The 23,748-nt window shown below is 45.3% G+C and overlaps 1 protein-coding gene across 1 annotated transcript in view; it reads right to left on the minus strand.

Annotated features, from left to right (window-relative positions):
* The window catches only part of NUDT14 (nudix hydrolase 14), a 584,870-nt gene that overhangs the window by 281,081 nt on the left and 280,041 nt on the right, over nt 1-23,748 (minus strand). The window lies entirely within an intron of this gene.

The raw sequence follows: 23,748 nt of genomic DNA on the forward strand, positions 1-23,748 counted from the left end.
TGAGGAATGATGTATAGTGACTCTTTTATGTTTGTTGCCATACCACATGACTGAACTAGGGTCACCGTGGTAACTAGATACCAATCACAGTGAAGTAACTGTGTTTGTGCAGAGGTATATATGTTTTGTAACATCATTTGGGTAGATGAAGTGAGCAAGGCGGAGGCTTCCGCCGAAACGCGTCTTTATGCAGCTTTGGAAATAAACTTTAAACTTGAGTTGAACTCACGGAGTCGGTGCCATCCTTGATCGAGAGGAATTGTGCTTGGTAATATATATATATATATATGTATATATATATATATATATATATATATAAAGTAAAAGACACCTACTAGAGATTCATTCAAGAGATGGGTATATACATGCATATAAAGGAAAAGCATAGAAATTCCTGTAGACACACAAGTAATAGAGAATACAGCAAAAGTATATCCACTCTTCTGAAGGTAACATCTCCTCCGCCACTGAGCGGGAGGACGAAAAGTGGAGGAACGAGGAACACTCCAAGAACAGAGGTACATTCTACCATCATAAAAAGAGGAGGTTAAGATAGTAACTGAGGTGGAGATAGAAAGATAGAGCTGGGAAACCGCAACACAATGCCTCATAGAGCAGGAAGAGGAAAGCATCACCCACTACAGGAAAACAATGGCAACTGTCCAAGAACAAACGCCACCTACTGAGAAAGGATGCCAGCAGGTGGGAGAAATGAAGAATAAACAGCATGTGGAAAGTCCATGAGGAAAGGTGAAGATGAGGAGGAGGAGGGGGAGGAGGAGGAAGAGGAAGAGGAAAAGGAACAGGAAAAGAGGAAGAGGAGAAGGGCAACATATAGTTGATTATGACAGGCATGCAGTTCCCAACTTATGGAAGCAGGTGGAAACAGGTAGGAAACTTGTCCAACACTTCACACAAACTTGAGGAAAGATAGGATTGAAATGGAAACCCAGCCACTTGTGAAATAAGGATACAAGACAAGGATCCAAACATTGAAGGGGACCAGTGTCCCTGGTGAAGAGAACCGGAAGAATAGCAGACAAAACAGCTACCCCATGGATGCGATGGCAGAGATGTTTAAAAAGGAGGCAACAGCAGTGTCCGTACCCCAAGTAGGTGGGTAGAACACCGAAAGTGTAAAAACAAAGACAAGAACACCAGACATTTTGCAGATAAGCAGCATCAGGGGCACAGGGAAGGAACGCATTAGATTTTGCCTTTGGTATTAATAAGTTAAGAGGTGTGGGATCAGTGTATGAGTGCAGGGAGAATGGTGAGACTGCACTCTGTACAGAGTGAGTGGCACATTTGTGAAAGTTCATAAGTGTGTGAGTGCAGATACTTGATGAAGTATCCAGCCTGCAAGAGCCTAAATGAGGCCTTCAGACTCTGTGTAATGTTAAATGTTAAGCAAACTTATAAAGCGCACTTTCACCCCACAGGCATCCTGGCACTGGTGTACATTGACTCAGACCACGCACATATATTGTAATGAAAGGTCATACCCAAGGTGTCTAAACAGCACCAGTAGGCTAGAGCCAGGTCTTCCATTTCATTCTGAACTGCAGCAGATCTTCCACCTGTCTGAGACTGGGCGGCAGTACATTTCACAGTCGAGCGGCTGCAGAACTGAAGGCGCTTCCTCCTAGTTGTATTCTCTTAAACCTAGGTGCCTTTACAAGTTTAGCTGAGGATGATCACAAGCTTCTGGTGGTGAAATTGGCTGGAACATTTGTTGCTAGGATTAAGTGATGTTTAAACATGGCCATGACTCGCCACGAAGAAGGTGGATTGATGCTGCTAGCAAACTCATTGGTACAGTCCACTTTTGGGAAGCTTACAGACTCCTCAAATGTGACACAAAGGAACAAATTGTGTTTGCTGAATCAAGGTTCCTCCTTTGGGCATGGAAAATAAGATTGAGCAAAGTGACGTTTTGAATCTGTGTGCTACAAGCTCCATGTTCCAACTCAACTGTAGTGTGTTTGCTGCTTCCTAAAATATGCACTCTCTTCGTTTTTTAAAATGTTTTATTCATTTGAACTGTCTGTGGGACAGAATGTTTTAATTTATGTGTGTACTACTTTATGGTTTTTATTAGCCGAAATAATGTATTAATGGATTGTATTGAATTCTTAAACAGTTTTTTACTGGAAAGCCAGCTGCTGGGTTTTCGTGCTACTGAAATACCCAATTTGCATCCAGAGCCATACCCCAAACAGATGACCACCCAAAAATGTAATCTCAAACATGCTACATCGTATTTCTTTGTCTGACATCTCTGTCCTGTACACAAAACCAGAGCCCCCCTACCTTGAACCCAATACATCAACATGGGGCTACATCGGAGCCACTAATTTGACATCACTGAGACTGAGAACGTTATACTGACATCACATCAAATTAGTTACTTCAGGGATAAGCCTTAGCATGGAAAAGGTTACTTACTTATTTGAAATGAAATTAAATAATATACTTTTAGTTTGAAAGAGAATTATCTGAAAGTAATCTATGTATGCTAATATTAATTTAATGAGTATGGTTAGGCTTAGCATTACGGGGGAGGGTTAAGATCACTAACTTTTTTAATGTAATTACATTTAAATTAATTTAGGGTTAGGGCTAGCATTAGTGTTTGGTAAGGATATTTAAATTACTGCAATGCAATTAAATTACATTTATTGCTAAGGATACATTAGGCTCAGAGCCTTATTATGACTTTGGCATAGATGTGCCGGCTCTCCGCAGACATAGTTGCATCAAAGCAGCGCAAGGACCGCCTGCCTTATTACGAGTTTAACTCGTGTAAGGCGGAGAGTCCTTCGCCTTTCCTTTCCCATTGCGGTGCCTAGAAAATAGGCACTGTATTGGGTGCAGCAAAAAAGATCCAGCACGGCATGGACAGTAGCCATGCCGTACAGGAACTTTGGGGGAATACAGACAAGGGGGGTGGGTACATGTTGTGCCCCTTGATAGTATCCCTACGGCGGGGGCATAGGGGCCTTGTAGAGCCCCCTTTGTTCCTTCACCGCCAGGCTTTTCATGCCGGGGCTTCCGCCATGAAATGGCTGGTGGAACTCATAATATGCTGAGCGGGATTTCGCTAGTCCCACACAGCATGTTACAATTTGGCGCAGCCTGCCCCTGGAGCGACAGTTCCCTGACGCAATTACTTTTGAAGTAGTAATGCATCAGATGAACTACCGCCACCGCGAGCGCCAGACTCATAATCATGCCCTTAGGTTAATCTTATATTAATTTCATTTAAAATGTAGATACATTTAGTGTTAGGTTTGGGTTAAGGTCAATTATGACACTTACATTGATTTAATTTATTTGGAGTTAGATTTATAATAAGTGCCCTTAATGTAACCCTGATTTCAAATAAAATAATTTAATTAAATCATTCTAATTTTGTAAAATGTAATGTATGGTTTATCACTAATTAAAGAAAATCTAATATTATATAATATATTTATACACAGTATAAATGTAATAGAAGTATTATATTTAATATATTTGAATTTAATTTGTGATTGAATTAGATTCACAGGTAGTGTTAAGGTCAGAGTAAAGCTACTTCTCTAATTCAATTTAATTTGCTTTAATTTCATATTTAATTAAATATAATTTATTTTAAATTAATGTCATTTAAATTGAGGTTAGGGTTACCATTACAGTTACATTAAGTTGGTACTCCCCTGAGGCGGAAAGCCGTGGGATTAGGAACTCGACTAAAGCTCTTGCTTGAATTGCTTTTACGAGCCCTGCAGAATAATTTTAAACGAATTGCGCGCCGATAATAATTTTAACATTATTTCTTCACCCTTTGAATCTTTATTTTCCTGGGGACACATACCGGCTTCTAAACACGTCCTGACCCCCCGCACAGCCGATTAAGCGCTGTTGCTTGCAGTAGGGGCCACAGGGAACCGCCATCTTGGGGGTAGGACAGGTCGGCGGTCTAGCTTTCGCTGCCTCCCGCCCGCCCAGAGTCTTTAAAATGCGCTGGTAAGTGCCACGCAGTGTTGGTACTCCCCTGAGGCGGAAAGCCGGGGGATTAGGAACTAGGACTAAAGCTCTTGCTTGAATTGCTTTTACGAGCCCTGCAGAATAATTTTAAACGAATTGCGCGCCGATAATAATTTTAACATTATTTCTTCACCCTTTGAATCTTTATTTTCCTGGGGACACATACCTGCTTCTAAACACGTCCTGACCCCCCGCACAGCCGATTAAGCGCTGTTGCGGTAGGAGGCACAGGGAACTGCCATCTTGGGGGTAGGACAGGTCGGCGGTCTAGCTTTCGCTGCCTCCCGCCCGCCCAGAGTCTTTAAAATGCGCTGGTAAGTGCTGCGCAGTGTTGGTACTCCCCTGAGGCGGAAAGCCGGGGGATTAAGAACTAGGAATAAAGCTCTTGCTTGAATTGCTTTTTCGAGCCCTGCAAAATAATTTTAAACGAATTGCGCGCCAATAATATTTTTAACATTATTTCTTCACCCTTTGAATCTTTATTTTCCTGGGGACACATACCGGCTTCTAAACACGTCCTGACCCCCCGCACAGCCGATTAAGCGCTGTTGCGGTAGGGGCCACAGGGAACCGCCATCTTGGGGGTAGGACAGGTCGGCGGTCTAGCTTTCGCTGCCTCCCGCTCGCCCAGAGTCTTTAAAATGCGCTGGTAAGTGCTGCGCAGTGTTGGTACTCCCCTGAGGCGGAAAGCCAGGGGATTAGGAACTAGGACTAAAGCTCTTGCTTGAATTGCTTTTACGAGCCCTGCAGAATAATTTTAAACCAATTGCGCGCCGATAATAATTTTAACATTATTTCTTCACCCTTTGAATCTTTATTTTCCTGGGGACACATACCTGCTTCTAAACACGTCCTGACCCCCCGCACAGCCGATTAAGCGCTGTTGCGGTAGGAGGCACAGGGAACTGCCATCTTGGGGGTAGGACAGGTCGGCGGTCTAGCTTTCGCTGCCTCCCGCCCGCCCAGAGTCTTTAAAATGCGCTGGTAAGTGCAGCGCAGTGTTGGTACTCCCCTGAGGCGGAAAGCCGGGGGATTACGAACTAGGAATAAAGCTCTTGCTTGAATTGCTTTTTCGAGCCCTGCAGAATAATTTTAAACGAATTGCGCGCCGATAATAATTTTAACATTATTTCTTCACCCTTTGAATCTTTATTTTCCTGAGGACACATGCCTGCTTCTAAACATGTCCTGATCCCCTGCACAGCCGATTAAGCACTGTTGCGGTAGGGGCCACAGGGAACCGCCATCTTGGGGGTAGGACAGGTCGGCGGTCTAGCTTTCGCTGCCTCCCGCCCGCCCAGAGTCTTTAAAATGCGCTGGTAAGTGCCGCGCAGTGTTGGTAACCCCCTGAGGCGGAAAGCCGGGGGATTAGGAACTAGGACTAAAGCTCTTGCTTGAATTGCTTTTACGAGCCCTGCAGAATAATTTTAAACGAATTGCGCGTCGATAATAATTTTAACATTATTTCTTCACCCTTTGAATCTTTATTTTCCTGGGGACACATACCTGCTTCTAAACACGTCCTGACCCCCCGCACAGCCGATTAAGCATTAAAATGGCTTGAATCGTTCCTGTTCAACAGATCCTTCCAGATCTTCGACGGGGACACAATATCAGCCAGTAAACCCCTGAATTGTGGAGTACCACAGGGCTCTTCATTGAGCCCGGTGCTTTTCAACGTCTATATGAAACCATTAGCTGGGCTCGTAGAACCGTCAGGTATAAAAATCGTATCATATGCGGACGATACCCAGCTGGTGGTTTCATTGACACAGGAAGGTGCCGGTCATACCTCAGGTAGCCTGATGAAATGCCTAGAGGACATAAAAAAGTGGATGACAGGCTCCTCCTTAAAACTGAACGGGGACAAGACCGAGCTGATGCTCCTAGGCCCCGCAACACCCACATTAACTCATGCTATGTGGCCTGAATGTCTGGGTACCCCTCCCACTCCTAAGGAGAGCGTTAAAAGCCTGGGAGTATGGCTGGATAAAAACCTTTCTTTTTCCACTCAAGCTACCAAACTATCCGCCATCTGCTTTGGACTACTGAGAATATTAAGGAAGGTCCTCCCTCTCCTCCCTATGGAAGCCAGAAAAGTGGCAGTTCAGGGCCTCATTCAGTCCCGGCTGGACTCAAACAACGCCCTGTATGTAGGGGCCCCTGAGATGTCCATGAGAAAACTACAGGTGGTCCAGAACTGTGCAGCCCGCGTTCTGCTACAGATCCCAAGGACACAGTCTGCTAAACCCGCACTAGGCAGCCTCCACTGGCTTCCAGTGAAACAGAGAGTGGCTTTCAAGGCACTATGCATCGCGCACCGAGCCTACTGGAAGTCAGGCCCAGCGCTCACCAACAGTCTGATCACTCAATACCATCCCAACAGAACCCTCCGGTCCTCGGAGGCCTTTCTGGCCGTAGTCCCAAGAGTAAGGAGAGCCAGAACCGGAGGAAGGTCATTCTCCGTAAATGCCGCGAAGATGTGGAACACACTCCCGCTGCAAATCAGGTCCAATTCCAACCTACTGTCATTCCGAAAACAATTGAAGACTTATCTATTTGCCAGGCCCATCTAATCTCATTCTCCGCTGCCCCCCCTAGCTCTGCTCTCTGCACTCTAGCGCTTGGACGCCCGCCGGGCAGCAACCGCGCTTTACAAATTACAATACAATACAATACAATACTGTTGCGGTAGGGGCCACAGGGAACCGCCATCTTGGGGGTAGGACAGGTCGGCGGTCTAGCTTTCGCTGCCTCCCGCCCACCCAGAGTCTTTAAAATTCGCTGGTAAGTGCCGCGCAGTGTTGGTGCTCCCCTGAGGCGGAAAGCCAGGGGATTAGGAACTAGGACTAAAGCTCTTGCTTGAATAGCTTTTACGAGCCCTGCAGAATAATTTTAAACGAATAGCACGCCGATAATAATTTTAACATTATTTCTTCACCTTTTGAATCTTTATTTTCCTTGGGACACATACCTGCTTCTAAACACGTCCTGACCCCCCGCACAGCCGATTAAGCGCTGTTGCGGTAGGGGCCACAGGGAACCACCATCTTGGGGGTAGGACAGGTCGGCGGTCTGGCTTTCGCTGCCTCGTCTTTAAATGGCAGCATGGGTTTGTCCGCGCAGCGGGCGGGCGCAGCGGGCGCGCCAGCATCGCGCCCGTCTGCGCCCGTCCGCGCCGGACCCGCGCCTAGCCCTACTACTCCTGGTCCATATTGCTCCGGAACCCCGCTCCGACGGGTCTTCAGTCGTGATCAGCTGCTGAAGCTTAATTCGGGTACTGATAAAGAGGGCTGTACTATTCTCAGGCCAGACACTGAGGCCTGATAAGACCGCATCGGTGCTCATCCTGTTTGTTACCACTCCCTGTGTTTATCTGGGAGCGGGTCCGGTCATCCATAGGACCTTCTCTGTCAGAGATGTTCGGGGAGAGCACAACACAAACTGCCTCCTGATCAACGCAAGATCTTTAGTAAAACATAGTGTAGAGTGTGCGGAACTCATTCAGGATAGAAATATAAATATTGCCTTTATCACAGAGACTTGGACTGATGCAGCTTCTGGGCCAGACCTAGCCAAAGCAACCCCACCCAATTACTTGAACTTTGTTCTGAACAGGCCGGGCAAAAGGGGAGGGGGCCTGGCTATTATCTATCAGGCCTCTATTAAAGGGTCCTTTAAGCCTATGGTGCTTAAAACATGTGAAGCCATGGGATTTAAGCTCCAGTTATCTAACCATCAGTCCATTAAAGGTTGTCTCCTCTATAGGCCTCCGGGGGCAAGGGCCCGGTTCCTCGAAGAGATGAATAATATCCTTGAGGAAGCCCTGTGCGCAAACTCTTTTATAGCCCTAGGTGATTTTAATTTCTACCTAGAGGACAGTACTGATCCTGACACGCTCACATTATCTGAAGCAATGCACGGGGTAGGACTTACTCAGCTGGTCAAGGGAGCGACACACCTAGCGGGACACACGCTAGATGGAATTTTCGCAAACAATCCTGACCTAAGATCTGTAAAGGTCATGCTGCGGTGCTCTTTAACATCTTCAGCCCTCCCGTGCGTAAGCCTATGCGTGATGGGAATACAGTAATGACTTGTAGGCCTTGGAAAAAACTGGAGGGCACTGCTCTTGAGGAGCTTCTGGTGTCCTCTAGGACAATGCAGCCAATAGATGTGAACAAAGCGGCGGCCAGGTACACAGAAGAGATCGATCAGGCCTGTCGTACTTTAGCCTCGCCGAAAGTATGGCACTCGACGAGATCGGCCCAGTCAGCCCCATGGTTTACAGATGAGCTTAGAGATGCTAAAATTGTCTGTAAGAAGCTGGAGCGCATCTGGCGCTCCAACTATAATAATACAGACAAGGTCAGATTGAAAGCTGCACTAAGGATGTATAAGGATCTTATAAGGCAGGCTAAGACTTCCTATTATACAGATCGGATCGAGAGGGAAAATAATTCTTCTAGAGAACTCTTTGATACCGTTGCTGGCTTGGCCTCTCCCAAGTCAGTGACTGTTCCTCCTAGTCTAGAACTCTGTGAATCTCTAGCTAATTTCTTTCTTAATAATGTCCAGGCCATTTTTACCACTCTTGAGCCACAGGTCGCCTTGAGTTTATCAGAGGACTCTCACAGGTCTCCTGTAAGTATTCCTCAAGAAGAGAAATTGCTGGCGTTTGAACCAGTACATACTACAGACATCCTCAGACTACTGCAAGCTACTAACTCGGGTTCCCCTTTTGACCCCTGTCCAGTGTCAGTAGCAAAGTTGGCAGCCCTCCCAATTGCAGATACTCTAGCTGGGCTGTTTAATCAGATGTTTGATGTGGGTGACTTTCCTACATGTTGGAAACGGGCCTCCATCTTTCCTTTGCTCAAGAAGCCCACACTGGATATTACTGATCCAAACAGCTACAGGCCCATCGCCAGACTGCCGCTCCCTGCCAAACTAATTGAGAAGGCCATGAACCTCCAACTATCTGCCTTCCTGCGCTTAACACAGGGCTTGGACCTAGCCCAACATGGGTTTAGGGAAGGCCACAGTATTGAGACCGCCCTGATCAAATCCACGAAGGAGATCAGGAAGGCTCTTGACGCAGGAGGCCAAGCTGTTCTGGTCCTTCTCGACTTATCCGCGGCCTTCGACACGGTCCACCACAAGGTGTTGGTGGACCGTTTAGAGGACTGCGGGATTCAGGGGAAGGCACTGAGTATCCTGAAAGCCTTTTTGAGGAACAGGGTTCAAGTGGTGGCTATGGGGGAGTTCGAGTCGAAGCCTTTCGAACTTCCAGGGGGGGTCCCTCAGGGATCCTCCCTAAGCCTCACCCTATTTAACCTTTATGTTTCATCTCTTGCCCCGGTGATCCGATCCTATGGGTTCGAGTTAACATCGTATGCCGATGATACCCAGATCGTGGTATCATTGCTCCCGGGGAAAAATCTAGGCGTTGCCGCCAGGTTTCAAGATTGTATGAACGCAGTCAGCATCTGGATGGAAAAAAGCTGCTTAAAACTTAACTCCTCTAAAACTGAGGTGCTACTTTTTGGGCAGAATACCAATCTTTGGGGCCCTGAATGGTGGCCAGAAGATATGGGATACTACCCCTCCCCCACTACAAAGGTTAAGAACTTAGGAGTAATTATTGATGAACAACTCTCCTATAAACCCCAAGTAAATGCGCTTTCATCATCCATCCACTGGACCTTGAAAATTATCAGGAAAATCCTTCCCTTTTTACCAGTAGGGAGCAGAAAGACGGTGGTGTCATCCCTAGTGCTTTCCCGCCTCGATTATTGTAACAGTCTACTACTTGAGGCTCACCAAGGGCTGCTTAATAAGCTGCAGATACTACAAAACACGGCGGCCCGTGTTATTCTTGGCCTGCCGAAATTCGCCTCTGTTTCCAGGGAGCTGGACAAGCTGCATTGGCTCCCGGTGCGAAAGCGGATCAGGTTCAATTCCCTATGCATTGTTTTTAAAGCGCTCCATGGAATAGGTCCAAAATTCCTCCAGCAGCTCTTCCAATGGTATACACCGGAAAGACAATTAAGATCGGCTAACTTGGGGCTGATCAAGACTGCCCGCATTAGGAAGGTGCGTTGGGGGGGGCGAAGCTTTGTGAGAGGGGCAGCGATGGCTTGGAATGCTCTTCCTTTAGCTTTAAAGCAAAGCCCCAACCTTTTGGAATTTCAAAAAACATTGAAAACTTGGCTATTCTTGAGCTAGATCTGAGATTATAAACCTAGGGAGTTACCACTTTAGCGCCAGGACACCGGTTGGTATTAGTGCGCTCTATAAATGGTATAAATAAATAAATAAATAAACTTATAAAATGTAATTACATTTTACAAAATGTTGTCTAAAGTTTAGTGTTGGCGGTAGATTTGGTGAATATGTAAATGTAGGGTTGATGCAGTGGTGTTGTTGCAGTGGTACATTACATTATATCTTTTTCCTGTGTAGGGTAGTGATACACAATATAGAGGCAGGATAAGGTAGTAGGCCTTGTAAAACCCATGGCATCTAAAGATAGTTGAGTGGTAACAACTGCAGCCCCATTGTGATAACATCCAAATGTTGTTGCACTTTTTCACAAATTGTTCTATTTATTTAGTACAGCTCTCATTTCTCTGATTGAGATTTTTGAATTACTCAATTTTTTGTTTGTATTTCTAACCTAATCCCTCTTGGTTATCTGTAGCAGGTGCACTCTTTTATCTAAGGCAGTGACTGCGGCCAAGAGACTACTATTGTATTTCAGCGCTCTTCACAATTTCTGGCACTTTACAAAGAGTTGGCGCCAATAATAGACAGTAACGTTAAAGGGAAAGCAGCTATAGTTTGACAAGACCACAATTAACCCCTTGAATGCGGCCGAAATTAGGGAAAATTTCACACGAGCACCATGGCGTCGGACGGCTCCCGTGCAACGGGTTAAAAAATCAGATTTCCTTAAGCAAACACAGTTGTATTTTTTTTCTATAGTTAGACATAGAAGAGGCAGTATGGTTCATTTGAAGGGCTGTGGATCTCTCTGTAGGTTCTCCATTGGATCTGAAGAATATGTGGCATTCTGAGCCCACATTTCATCACTAGATGATGTCTCTTAATGAGCTTTGCTCCGCGCCGGAGTTGCTTGTTAAGAATAGAGGTATACCTTATCCTTAGGGCAAACGTCTACTACAAATAGGTGTTAAACAAATAGATGCACAACCAGGTTTTCCCTTTCTGAAACCAAATATGTAAATGTGTGTGCGTAATTGTTTGAAGAAATATGGCATATTTTTTCTTATCTTTTCAAATTTCGCTTGTAAATCTCTTGGATAATGATCTTCAAGGAAATGATGCCTGACCTTTGAACTTTGTAACTCACAGTGGATACAGCAGCACCTCAGTGTGAACAGGCTAAGCTTCAGGCAACCAAATAATGTATGTGTTGTAGTGTGAGCATGTCGGTCGTGTTCCGTGTTTGCTTTCCTTCTGATAGGATCTGGTGATCAAGCAGCACATAAGAAATATAACCATTAAACAGCTTTACCATTTTTTCACAAATCTGCAAATGTATGAATCATTTCAAATCACAATTAATTTTTAAAAGCACCAATGGAGATTCACGAAAATGCTTCAGATTTACACCCAATAGAGAGTAATTTGCTAGGCTGACTTTAACTTAACAGAAAACTCACCGAGCACATTTCTGGAGGTGAAAGCTCCTGGAAAAACAAGATATCAATCTTACTCGAACTTGGTGTAGCATTTCTAAAGCCAGAGGCTGGGTATTAGATTTCGAGCAATCAATTATTAGTTCAGTGTTCATATCCACAATCATAAATCTAAACTCACCCTCACGAGTGAAGGCATAATATAGAACCAAAAAGGCTGTGCTACATTCAGATGTTTACAATCAGTGTATGAAAAACACAATTTTCTAAAAAGTCTATCCATTTCATTTTTTAAACTTTTAGCACAACAAAGTTTTATTTTGATGGAGTCAGTTTATATTTTTTCACTTACCATGCCATTTTAATTAGTATGTTTTTATTGGCATTCTGCTGTGTGCTACTACTACACTACTCTAAATCGAATTTAAGTATGGCAAAGGCCCAATTACCCTAAGAATTTCAACACATAACAGTTTTGGACAGCATTTTTTCTTGCAACTCTACCGCAGAGACACACTCCTGTTATAATATTGCGATAATTAGCTGGAAATCTATCACTTTACTTGAGGAATAGGTAACACGATCCTGTGATACATACTTATAAATATGCTAAACAAAACTTTTAAGAATCGGTTCACAGCTAGTATTAATCAATGATGAATCTAAAACTTATTCTAAATACGACTATATATCACTGTGAGAAAAAGCAAAAAACTGCATGTCAGCAAGTCATAAAATATATAGAGCTGGGTGAAATCATGTAATATTTTCCTGTGAAACTTTGAAAAACTACATGAAAGTTATGCAAAATTACATGAACATTCTGCATAACCATATGACGATGAGAGGCGAGAATGCAGTTGGAGCTGAAAAGGCTGCACTGTTAAAAAGTAACATTCTTGAAGATGCAGCTGCATGGAAACCATTTGAAACAAATGTCTACTAAAGGCCTTTTTTCGGTTTTGCCGACTTTCAGCACGTACTTGTCCGTTACGCCGGCACTTTGGGCACTGAGTTTTGATGGACACCCCTCGTGTCTCATCAAATCTGGTTATCCTTGCGATAGTTGATTGGCTCTATAGATTTTATACTGTCGTCTCCTTTACGAGATAATTTAGATTTTTCACAGCCTGCTGGGCAGAATGTCAGGATTTTATTAAGGACACAGAGGCTAATATTATGCAAAACTCCTTTATTGCCACAGCCCAGTAGCAACAATTGAAGAGAACATAGAATTCAATGAACATTCTGGAGAAGTAAAAAGTCCCTTCGTGACCAGCCATCTTCTTTCTTTGTTAGAACTGCGGGGAAAGATCACCATGCAGAAAACAGGAATACAACTGAAGATAGCTCTCCAAAAGTGGTCCAAAGTAATAGTAGCTTTTCATTCTGAAACAAAAGGAACAACATAACGTAATATCTCATGCACAAAGGGAGGGAGAAAGCATAAATAGCGGTGGGATAATATTAGCCTCCGTGCCCTTAATAAAATCCAGATTTTCTGCCCAGCAGGCTGTGAAAAATCTAATTTTATAGCACGACACGGAGGCCATATTATGCAAGTTCAAAGTGCATTAAGAACATTATCAATCGCATTAGAGATTGGTCTGAAATAACAAATCTTAAACATACTATCACTTGACCAGTCTGCTGCCCTAAGGATATCTTGCAGACCTCCTCCCAGAAAAAAGGCCTTAGAAGCCAAAGCACCTCTGAGGGAATGAGCTCCAAAAACAGACATATCTACTCCGCTTTCATGCATGACATCTTTTACCCATCTTGCTAGGGTTGGAGAAGAGACTCCTTTATGAGGGGATCTATAGGAAATCAGTAGTTGGCATTCATTCAGTCTTAAATATTTAGTTATTTTCTCGAACTCTTTCAGACACTTAACTACGCAGAGTCTTTCATTCTGAGGAAAAAAGGGGAAAAAAATAGAGGAAGACATTGTCTTGGTTCTTTTCTTGAGGTAGAAGCAAACACCTTCAGGTTGGAAGGCCCTGCTAGAAATATCTAATGCCTTAACATAAGAGGTTCTTCTAAAAGATACTAGACATAGTAAAACAGTAAGTTTGTAAGAGATACGTTTAAGTGAGAGAGAAGAATTATCTCCCCAAGAAGATAGAGTTCTAAGTACAAGAGAAACAACCCAAAGGGCAGTATATTTAGCAGAAGGAGGGTTGAGAACTCTCATGCTTCTCATTATCTTTTTAGTTAATAAGCTCTGCCCAACGGAGACTCTGTTAATCAAAGAATGGCCAGCAGAAATCACAGATCTGTAAACATTAACAGTTCTGCAAGATAGACCAGATGAAAAGAGTTCTGAAAGAAAGTGGACAATGTGAACTAAATCAGTTAAAATGGGATCATAATGTCGTTGAAGGCACCAGCGAACCCATTTGTTCCATGCCAGTCGATTAGCTTTCCTTGTACCGGGTGCCCATGACTCAGAAATGAGCGTGAAAGCATTTGACAAAAGCCCTGGGATTCGCCAAGGTCTCCTGAAATCTTCCATGCCGTCAGCACCAGAAGACACTGCTCTACCAGGGGGTGAGTGTCTCCCTCTGTACCTAGGAGTATTTCTCTGAAAGAAGGGATTAGAATGGGAAAGTCTATACTCCTTTCTAGAATTATCGGGAACCAGGCCTGGGATCTCCAGAGCGGTGTTAGCACGACCATGCTCCCTCTGTAACGTCGCGCATGAAGAAGTAGACGGGGAAGCAATGCAAATGGCGGGAAGGCATAAGGGGTAAAAACACCCCCAATCTTGGAGGAATGCGTCCACCTTTTGAGCCTGAGGGTCCGGTCTCCAACTGAAATAATTTCTCAATTGAGTATTCAGATGGTCTGCAAAGAGATCTGCCCGGAAGGGACCCCATTGGGACTGGATGGTTAAGAAAATCTGTCAGTCTAGTCTCCAGTTGCTAGAGTCCTTGAAATTCCATGAGAAGCCAGTCCGCTACACCATTGTTCAACCCAGGAATGTGCTCCGCACAACTGATATTCCTTTGTTCAAACAGTAATCTCAGAAACTTTTCGCTAGGTCCGATAAACCCTTGGAGGGAGGACCCCCTAGTTTGCGGATGTACCGTACAGCGGAGACATTGTCCATCCGTAACGTTACACAACATTTCGCAGAATTCTGAGTGAAACAACGAATCACAAATTAACCTGCTAATAATTCTAAGTAGTTGATATGCAACCTCTTCTCTTTAGGAGTCCAACAACCCCCTGTTAATGAGTTCCCACATCTGGCTCCCCATCCTCCCAAACTCGCGTCCGACTATTTTAGGTCTTGTTCCTCCCCTAAAAAGGCCTTGCCATTCCATGCCTCTACGTTCTTCAGCCACCAGAGGAGTTCGGTCCTCGATTCCTGGTCTAGAGAGATCAGATGGGAGTAAGAATGAGTGGATCTCAGTGACCTAGCCTTCAATCTCTGAAGTGCTCAATAATGCAATGGACCTTGGATTATTGCTTGAATTGTCAATGAAAGTAGGCCCAGGATCCTTGCTAGGATCCTTATAGGGAAGGAGTCTAGGTGGAGTAACTTTCTGAGTTCCTTCCTCACTTTCCTTACTTTGTCTGCCGGTAGTCTCAATTCTGCCTTCACTGTGTCTACCAGGAAGTCCAGAAATTGTGTCTGTTGACTTGGAATTACGCAAGATTTCTTTGTGTTTATAATAACGCCCAAGTGTTGTAAGAGGCGTATTGTAAGGTCTGTGTAAAGTGACAGGAGTCTTTTGATTGAGCCATTATAAAGATGTCATCGAGGTATATGACCAGCCTCACTCCCCTTTGTCTGAGCCAGGCGGTGACAGGTCGGAGAACCTTGGAGAAGCACCAAGGCACAGATGATAGGCCGAAGGGAAGGCAGCAAAACTGGAATAGTTTCCTTTCCCAGGTGAATTGGAGGAACTTCTGATGAGGTTCCCAGATAGGGATTGTTAAATATGCGTCTTTTAGATCCAGTCTGGTTAACCAGTCCTTGTTCCGTAAAATGTCCCTCAGGGGGTGTATCCCCTCCATTTTGAAGTGTTGGTACACTACCCAGTGGTTTAAGTCTATGTTCCTCGTTTTTCTTTTCCACTACAAAGATATTGCTGAGAAAGCCCAAGCAATTGCCTTCGACAATGGCACCTTTCTTCAACAAGTCTTGCACCTCTTGTGAAACCAGAAGTCTGTCCTTGTGGGAAAAGGTAATGTCCTGCGGGTGTCTTATCTGGAAAGGGGTTTCGATTAAATCTATTTTGTAACCATTCACTGTGTCTAGAACCCAAGGGTCTTTGGTTACTAAGTTCCAATTCCCTGCGAATTGACGTAACCTTCCTCCCACCTTTAGAGGGATAACGGAAAGGTCTTTCCAGATTCCTACCTGATGAGAAGGAGCGTTGTCTTCGTTCACCTCTGAAGGGGCGTCTGTGGCTCCTCTGCCTCTGGGGATAAAATTGCTGATTGCCAAAGTTGGTGTTATATCTGCCGCCACGGGCCATGAAGGGTCTTGAATGAGAATTTCCTCGGCCGGGGAAACAACCCTGTACTCTCCCGGCCCGGGTTAAAACCCGCTCTTGAAATACCTTCTTTATATCTTTTTGGGACTTCTGAATGGAGTTAAAAGCACCAATGTACTTAGCCATGTCTTTGATGAAGTCCTCACCAAAGAGGAGGCTTTGTGAGTTAGGGCCTGCATCATTTTTGGCCAAATCAATAAGTTTGGGGTCTATCTTGAATAGCACTCCTCTCTTCTCTGTGGAGAGAGCAATGTTTGCATTCCGGATAAGGCATATGGCCGGTTGGACCCATTCCCTGTGTTCTTTGGATTCACTGGGGAGCCCTCCAGATAGGCCGATTCGGCCATTTAAAGTATTTTTGTAAGGGGTCCAACGATGTCAAGAAGACGATCTTGACACAATTTTAAGCCCTTATCTATGCTCTTCCTGGGGTCCCTGGATGTCTTAGCTATAAAGGCAACAACTTTGGGGTCTAGTTCTGGTGTTGCAGCTATTTTGTTGGGGATAGAGGGTCTTAGGCATTCGGAACGCAGTCTGGACCTGACCTCTTGAGGAATTTCCTTCCTCAGCCAGAAGGTGAAGCTGTCAGCCACGTGTTAAGAAGGGGTCGATTCTGGGGATAAATTATGCTTTATTAGTAAGGGGTCGAACATCAGGTCACCGAATGGGTGCAAGAGTCTCATGTTGGGTTGTGAGGCCTTGGAAGCCTCTTCGGAGCTTCCTGTCCCCCTAGGTGCCTCTTCCACGTTGAAGGACTGGGTTCTTTTGGACCCAGCGGTGCCAGGGCACAACACCTGAAACCTTCGTGGGTAACCTGCTCCGGCGTACAAGTCACAGAAACACGGGACACTTCCTTCGGCGTCAAAGATTCAAGGTTTATTTGCTGCAGGGAACACAGAAGTCACAGGAAGTACATCAAGTGTAGTTCGGGGAGACTGCTTCAAATTGGTTCTGTGGATCGCTCCTTTTATACAGTTTTTACCCATAGGATAACATTGAACACAAAAGTTTACAACCCGGTTCCCACAATTAGCCCCCAGAGGGGTCGCTTTGGTCACTTTGAAACACACAAGGTCCGGAACATAAGTACGGAAACATTTGGCGGTTCCCGACTGTAAAAACCCATCTTCCCACCATTAGCAAATTCCAATCAGCAGTAAAGTAGATCGAAATAGGAACAAAGACAGGTGCAAAGGAAGACGGAGACAGTGGGGAGATCGGAAAGGGTGTAAAAGGGGAGGTATCGAGAAACACGAGATACAGACATCAAAGGGACGCGCCTAATGAGATGCACGGCTGAGACAATAAGCCCGTGCGGCAAGATGAGCCTCGAGCGGCGCCATCTGCCTTACAGTAGCATCCCCCTCGTCATAAAGACACTTACAAAGAACATGTGTCTTCCGCCAATATCTTGGGAGTCCCAGGGTCGCGAAGCGGACAGCGTCCGTTCGCTGGCTACTTGAGGGCAAGAGACAAAATGGATGCCGTATCTAAGATGGAACCCGTGGGTACAGATGAAAAACCCACATAACAAACGAACGGTTTAAGTTAGCACAGTGAAACTGCGCACACTTACTAAACTCGTTATTTGCGGTTCATAGATACCAGACTCGACCATATTCGTGCGAGTCGAAAACACCACTTACAATTGTCACGGAACCTCAGACGCTCCTTTTGCCCTCATGTAGGCAAGCACTAGTCGGAATCATATTCGATATTCATCAGACCATCAAGATGTTGTTGTAGCATAGCTCTGTCCAACCGAGTCCCCTTGGTAACAGATGGTTGTCTCATACACGTTGTAGCACAGAGGCCACATAAGGCAGGACCACACTGCACGCAAAGGCAACACGTGAACAGGAACACTACCACAACCCCGATGATCATCAGAATTTTCCAACCCCAAGTCGACATCAGGCCCCAAAACCATCCAAGTAGCGTCCAATCCCCTACATCCACGTGTATGGATTCGGAGATCTTATGCAACTTCGAGATGGCTTGATAGACAGTAGGAGCATTATCTGGAATGAAAATGCAGCAGCTCGAATGGATCACTTTGCATACCCCACCGCGATCTGCTAAGACGACATCTAAAACCATACGGTTTTGTAACGTCATAAGTCTCTCCGCCTGAAGTTCTGTGGTGATATTACCAAGGGCACTGGCAGTAATATTAGCTGTCGATTCTACCACTCGAGTCAACTGTCTCAGGTTCCTACTATTAACCATAGGTCCCCAAAACGGGAGGAAACCCTTGAAAAAGTCTCCTGCCTCTTGACCGGCAGTATCCTCTTCGCTAATTACGCCTCGTACAACTCTAGTCTTATGATAATCAGCATCTACAGTGAACGTCGGAGGCAACAGATTTGCAATGAAACATGAGCCCATGAAGTCTGCGGGCAACCATGTGTATGCACGATCATAACAGATAAAGTAGGTACCCTTGGCAGCCAGAAACACAGGGGACGAGAACATTGGCAGAATGTAACTTTCAGTGCAAGCACTTTCTCCAAGTGGGGCTTGCGAACCACGACCCATAAGACAAAGATTACCAGTGTGGGGTACGACCCATATTGGAGGCGAGCTTTTAAGCTGCTTTTCACTAGTGAACATACTATATTCCCCTCTACTTAGGACCCTATAGGCTTGTACCTCTTCTTCAGGGATAAGAAAAGGATCATGGATCTCATCTTCCATATCCTCTATTGCCATCGATAGCAGCCTCTGATACGAGGTAGGACCAGAGTAGGGGGAACGTTGTTCTTGAGTGGGGTGGAAACCCAGTGCGCTTCGAAACATTGTTTGGAATGCTCGAGCTGACCCTTGGGAACTATACGGTAATACCAGATATGGAATTCCCTTACCCGTAGTATGTGGCATCAACCCACACACCCAACAATTAGTAGTGTTAACCACTAACTGATGCTGATGGAGGAGCTGAATAAAGGAATTGTTGCGGAATTCTACACGTCTAGCCTGCTCGTGTTCCGGTAACATATGAAAGGAATGGGGAGAAACAGTCGAAGTAAGGTTAGGGTAAGGAGTAGGAGTAGGGGTAGCAAGTAAGAAGTAAGACATAGTGTAATACACCCCACCCGCCAAAAATGCAGAAGCAGTCAGAAACAACACAAACGATTGAAATATAAAACATTTGGTACGACTGAGTTGCTGCAGCTTGAACCTGTACGCCTGAGCTCCTTCCAAATCATTCAGCTTCGAAAATGCCATTCCCTACGACCGTCCGCAACGTTTCTTGACGCACTTCGTTCTGTGCAGCAATAGTCAATCCCCAGGAGTTCCTAGGAACCGACGGCCTTTAACCTAGCGTCAAGACCTACTGTCCAGAAGGAAGTACGCGCGCGGCCCTACGGCCTCCAATACACAATATGTATATATAAGCACAATGTCTCTCAGCTGTGGAAGGAAAAAGATACAAGGAAGGAAACTCAATATATATATGTATACAATTCACAATGATACGAATGTCCAAAATTTATCATGGGAAACGAGGATATTGCAGTTGTCAATTTCAGCAAAGCAAGAAAATTTTATTTGTCCTTAGTGTGAGATCGCAAAGAATATCGATGTTTCCCGGGACGTGTCTGCTCGTCGAACAAAGGATCCGTTGAAGAGACAGCGTCCTGCTGATCAGTTGGTTGATCTGGTCTTGAGTCTTTTGCTGACAAGTGTTCAACAGTGGCTTTCTGCTGCGCTGAGTGTTCTCCAACAAGCTGTGCGTCGCTAAAAGGTACAAACGCCGGCAATGTTTCTGTTTCTGTTGACGCAATGCCTTTCCTTACCCACGGGTCTGCCGACAAAGGAATAGGGACTCGCTTACAATGGGTAGCATGTACCCAATTTTTCCGCCCCTCAAGACGAACGGCAGTCCTTGTGGCCAGGAGTACCTGGTAAGGTCCGGTAAATCGGGGGTCCAGATTGTTCTTGCGTGAGAAGTTACGAGTAACCACCCAGTCCCCGGGCTGGAGCTGGTGGCCTGGACCCTCCGTCTGCGTCGGCAAGGCGTCGTAAACCTGTTGGTGAATTAACCTCAGTTTAGCAGTCAAGTCATGTAAGTAGTCAATCAACATCGGATACTCAAGATCAGAGAATATTCCTGGCCTAGGAACCCCCCACACATTCGCAGGACGGCCGAACACTATCTCATAGGGACTAAGCCCTATTCGGGAGTGTACAGTCGCCCTAGTTGACAGTAATGCTAGAGGCAAAGCATCAGGCCACGAAAGTCCAGTCGTAGCCTGAATCTTCGCTAGTTTTAGTTTAAGGGTGCCATTGTACCCCTCAACCAATCCAGCTGACTGGGGATGATTGGCGCTATGGAATTTTTGATTAATTCCAAGGCCCTTGCACACACTCTTCATCACACTTCCAACAAACTCACTTCCGTTATCTGACCACACGACTCTAGGCATTCCATACCGAGGAAAGTATTCCTTCAGTAGGATTTTCGCAGTAGACAAAGCAGTATTGTCTTTGAGGGGATAGGCCTCGATCCATCGGGAGAATGCGCAAACCACAACCAAAACGTATTTCAGGTTATTGCATCGCTCCATATGGATGAAGTCCAATTGAATCACCTCAAAGGGATACGAAGGAGGAGCAAAACTGCCAGGGGGAGTTGGGGTTCCTTTGCCAGGATTGTACATTATACACACCATACAATTCTTCACCAGACGTTCAGCACACTTTGTAATGCCATCATTCTTCCACACATCAGCCAGCAACTTGCAAATGCCTTTTGCGCTAATATGTGCTAACCCATGTGCCATTGTCACAACGGCCAGCACATACGCATCAGGCAACATCCATCTTTTCTGATCCGACAAATCAATCCAGCAACCATTCACATCCAACTTTCCCGTACTTTCTTTCCACTTCGTCTTTTCAGTGTCGGTGGCCCCATTCTGAATTGCTTTCACGCTCTCTATGGTATTTTCACACATACTTGATTCTGCTGGCCACCTAACCGAACTCGTCACATACATTCGAGTGCTAAGGTTCCGGGCAGTCTCCTTAGCAATCTCGTCTGCAAACGCATTACCACGACCAACATCATCCGTCACTTTACGATGCGCACTACACTTAACAATTGCAACTTGCGCAGGCAAAGTCAATGCATCCAAAAGATCGTTCACAAGCTGGCCATGCTGGATTTTCGTGCCATGCGACGTCAAGAAACCACGCTCTCGCCACAATCGTCCAAAACTATGCGCTACACCGAAAGCGTACTGGCTATCGGTGTACACATTCACACGTTTACCTTTTGCTAACACACATGCTCTAGTAAGAGCGATCAGCTCTGCAGCTTGGGCAGAATTCTGATTCAATCTTGCAGTCTCAACAACAGTATTCAATGTTACAACAGCATAAGCAGTAGTCACATCGCCATTCGGCAACTTAAAACATGACCCATCCACATACAGAATGCCATCCGGGTCTTCCAATGGGGTGTTTTTAAGGTCCACACGACCTTTTGTTTCCTCTTCTGTCCGCAAGTAACAGTCATGTTCTGCTACTTCATCTGACTCTGCACTAATTGGTAACAAAGTTGCCGGATTTAGGACATTACAACGTTTTATCTGAATGTGGCTTGCCAAGAGCGTCAATTCGTACCCAGATAACCTCGCACTCGTCAAGTGCTGAGTTTTCGTTCGATTCAAAAGAGTATCGACTGCATGCGGAACCATCACTGTAAGCATATTATCCATGACCAATCCTGCTGATTGTCGGATGGAGACCGCAGCTGCCGCAGTTGCTCTCAAACAACTCGGCAATGCTCTAGCTACTGGGTCTAAGGTCGAGGAAAAATATGCACATGGACGTTGCTTACCACCAAAAGGTTGCGTTAGAACACTCAAAGCACAACCTTCCCTCTCGTGAACATATAACGTGAACGGCTTGCTGTAATCAGGGGTACCTAACACAGGAGCTGAACACAATGAATCACGTAATTCAGAAAAACTTTTCTGACATTCTTCCGTCCATGGTAAAGGAGTTGAAACATCCTTGCACGTAAGAGCCACCAATGGTTTCGCTAGCAATGAAAAATTAGGAATCCACTGCCTGCAGTACGACGTGATACCTAGAAAGGCACGCACATCTCTTTGGGTTTTTGGCACAGCCATTCGCGCAATCGCTGCAATTCTCTCTGGGGTCAATCTCCTCCCCTCCTTTGACAATAAGTGACCTAGATAGGTTACTTCTTGACAACAATATTGGAGTTTAGAAGGTGACACCTTGTGATTTAACTCACAGAGATGTTGCAGCAACGACACTGTAGCAATTTTGCAAATGTCCTGAGTATCAGCAGCCACCAATAAGTCATCGACGTATTGGATTAAAGCCGCACCAACCGGCAACCTAAACGCATCCAGTTGACCCTTCAAGGCTTGGCTGTAAATAGATGGACTTTCACAGTAGCCCTGAGGAGCGCGTTTGAACCGGAAGCTACGTCCACCAAGAGAGAAACCGAAAAGGTCCCTGCTCTCTTCGGCAATCGGGATGCTGAAAAATGCATTTTTCAAATCAATCACCGAAAACCATGATGCAGTAGCTGGAATCAGAGTCAGTAGCGCCGTGATGTCAGGCACAACAGGAAATTGAGGAACCACTATTTTATTTACCTCCCGTAAATCGATAACAAAACGATAAACAGGCGGTTTTGTAGGATCAGTACGTTTAAGAATGGGCAGTACAGGGCTATTGCACACGTTTCCCCGAGTCTCCTCGATGACATCTTTCTCGATCAAGTCATAGATGATCGCTAACAGAGCTCGTTCACCATCAAGGGAGATACGGTATTGGGGAATACGTGGCAATCGCACATTAGATTTCAACTGAACAACATAAGGGGAGATATCAAGCAGGCCCACATCATTTGGACCCGTCGCCCACAAAGACGCAGGAAGAGAACTCAATTCCGGTGGAAGCTTATCGAGAGACAAATACATGGGAGAGACTACCCTCTCTCCTAACGTAAGCTTTACACCCGCAGGAGAACAATACAAAGTTGCATACAAACGTTTAAGCAAATCCAGGCCCAAAAGATTTTCGCCACAACCAGTAGTCAAAATCAACGGAGCTTCGAGCTCACGTGGCCCAATTTGAAGGGGCAAAGGGCGTGAAACTGGATTGCTAACGGGGGCGCCAGAGAATCCAACGGAAACATTTGTTAAGCCAGACAAAGGTGCGCCAGGGAGTTTCGAACGCATGATAGAACTTTTCGCTGCACCAGTGTCCAACAGAAAAGGCTCAACGACGCCCGATGTAGCAACTGCGACGTAAGGCCCTCTCTGATCAACCGGAACTGATACCACTCCCTCTCCTTGTCTTTGGCTGTCCTAGTAATTACTGTCGTCAGTCCCCTGATCGACGTAATAATCGTCTACATTGTACTGCGCAGATCGTCCTTGCGATGATCCACGTTGATCGAAACAGTTATTAGAATTTGACGAATTGTCTGAGCGATCATTCTGAGCACCACGACCTCTACCACGTGATGCGTGCTGTGAACCACCACGGCCGCC

Source organism: Lissotriton vulgaris, chromosome 9, assembly GCF_964263255.1.
Source record: "Lissotriton vulgaris chromosome 9, aLisVul1.2, whole genome shotgun sequence".
Classification (NCBI taxonomy): domain Eukaryota; kingdom Metazoa; phylum Chordata; class Amphibia; order Caudata; family Salamandridae; genus Lissotriton; species Lissotriton vulgaris.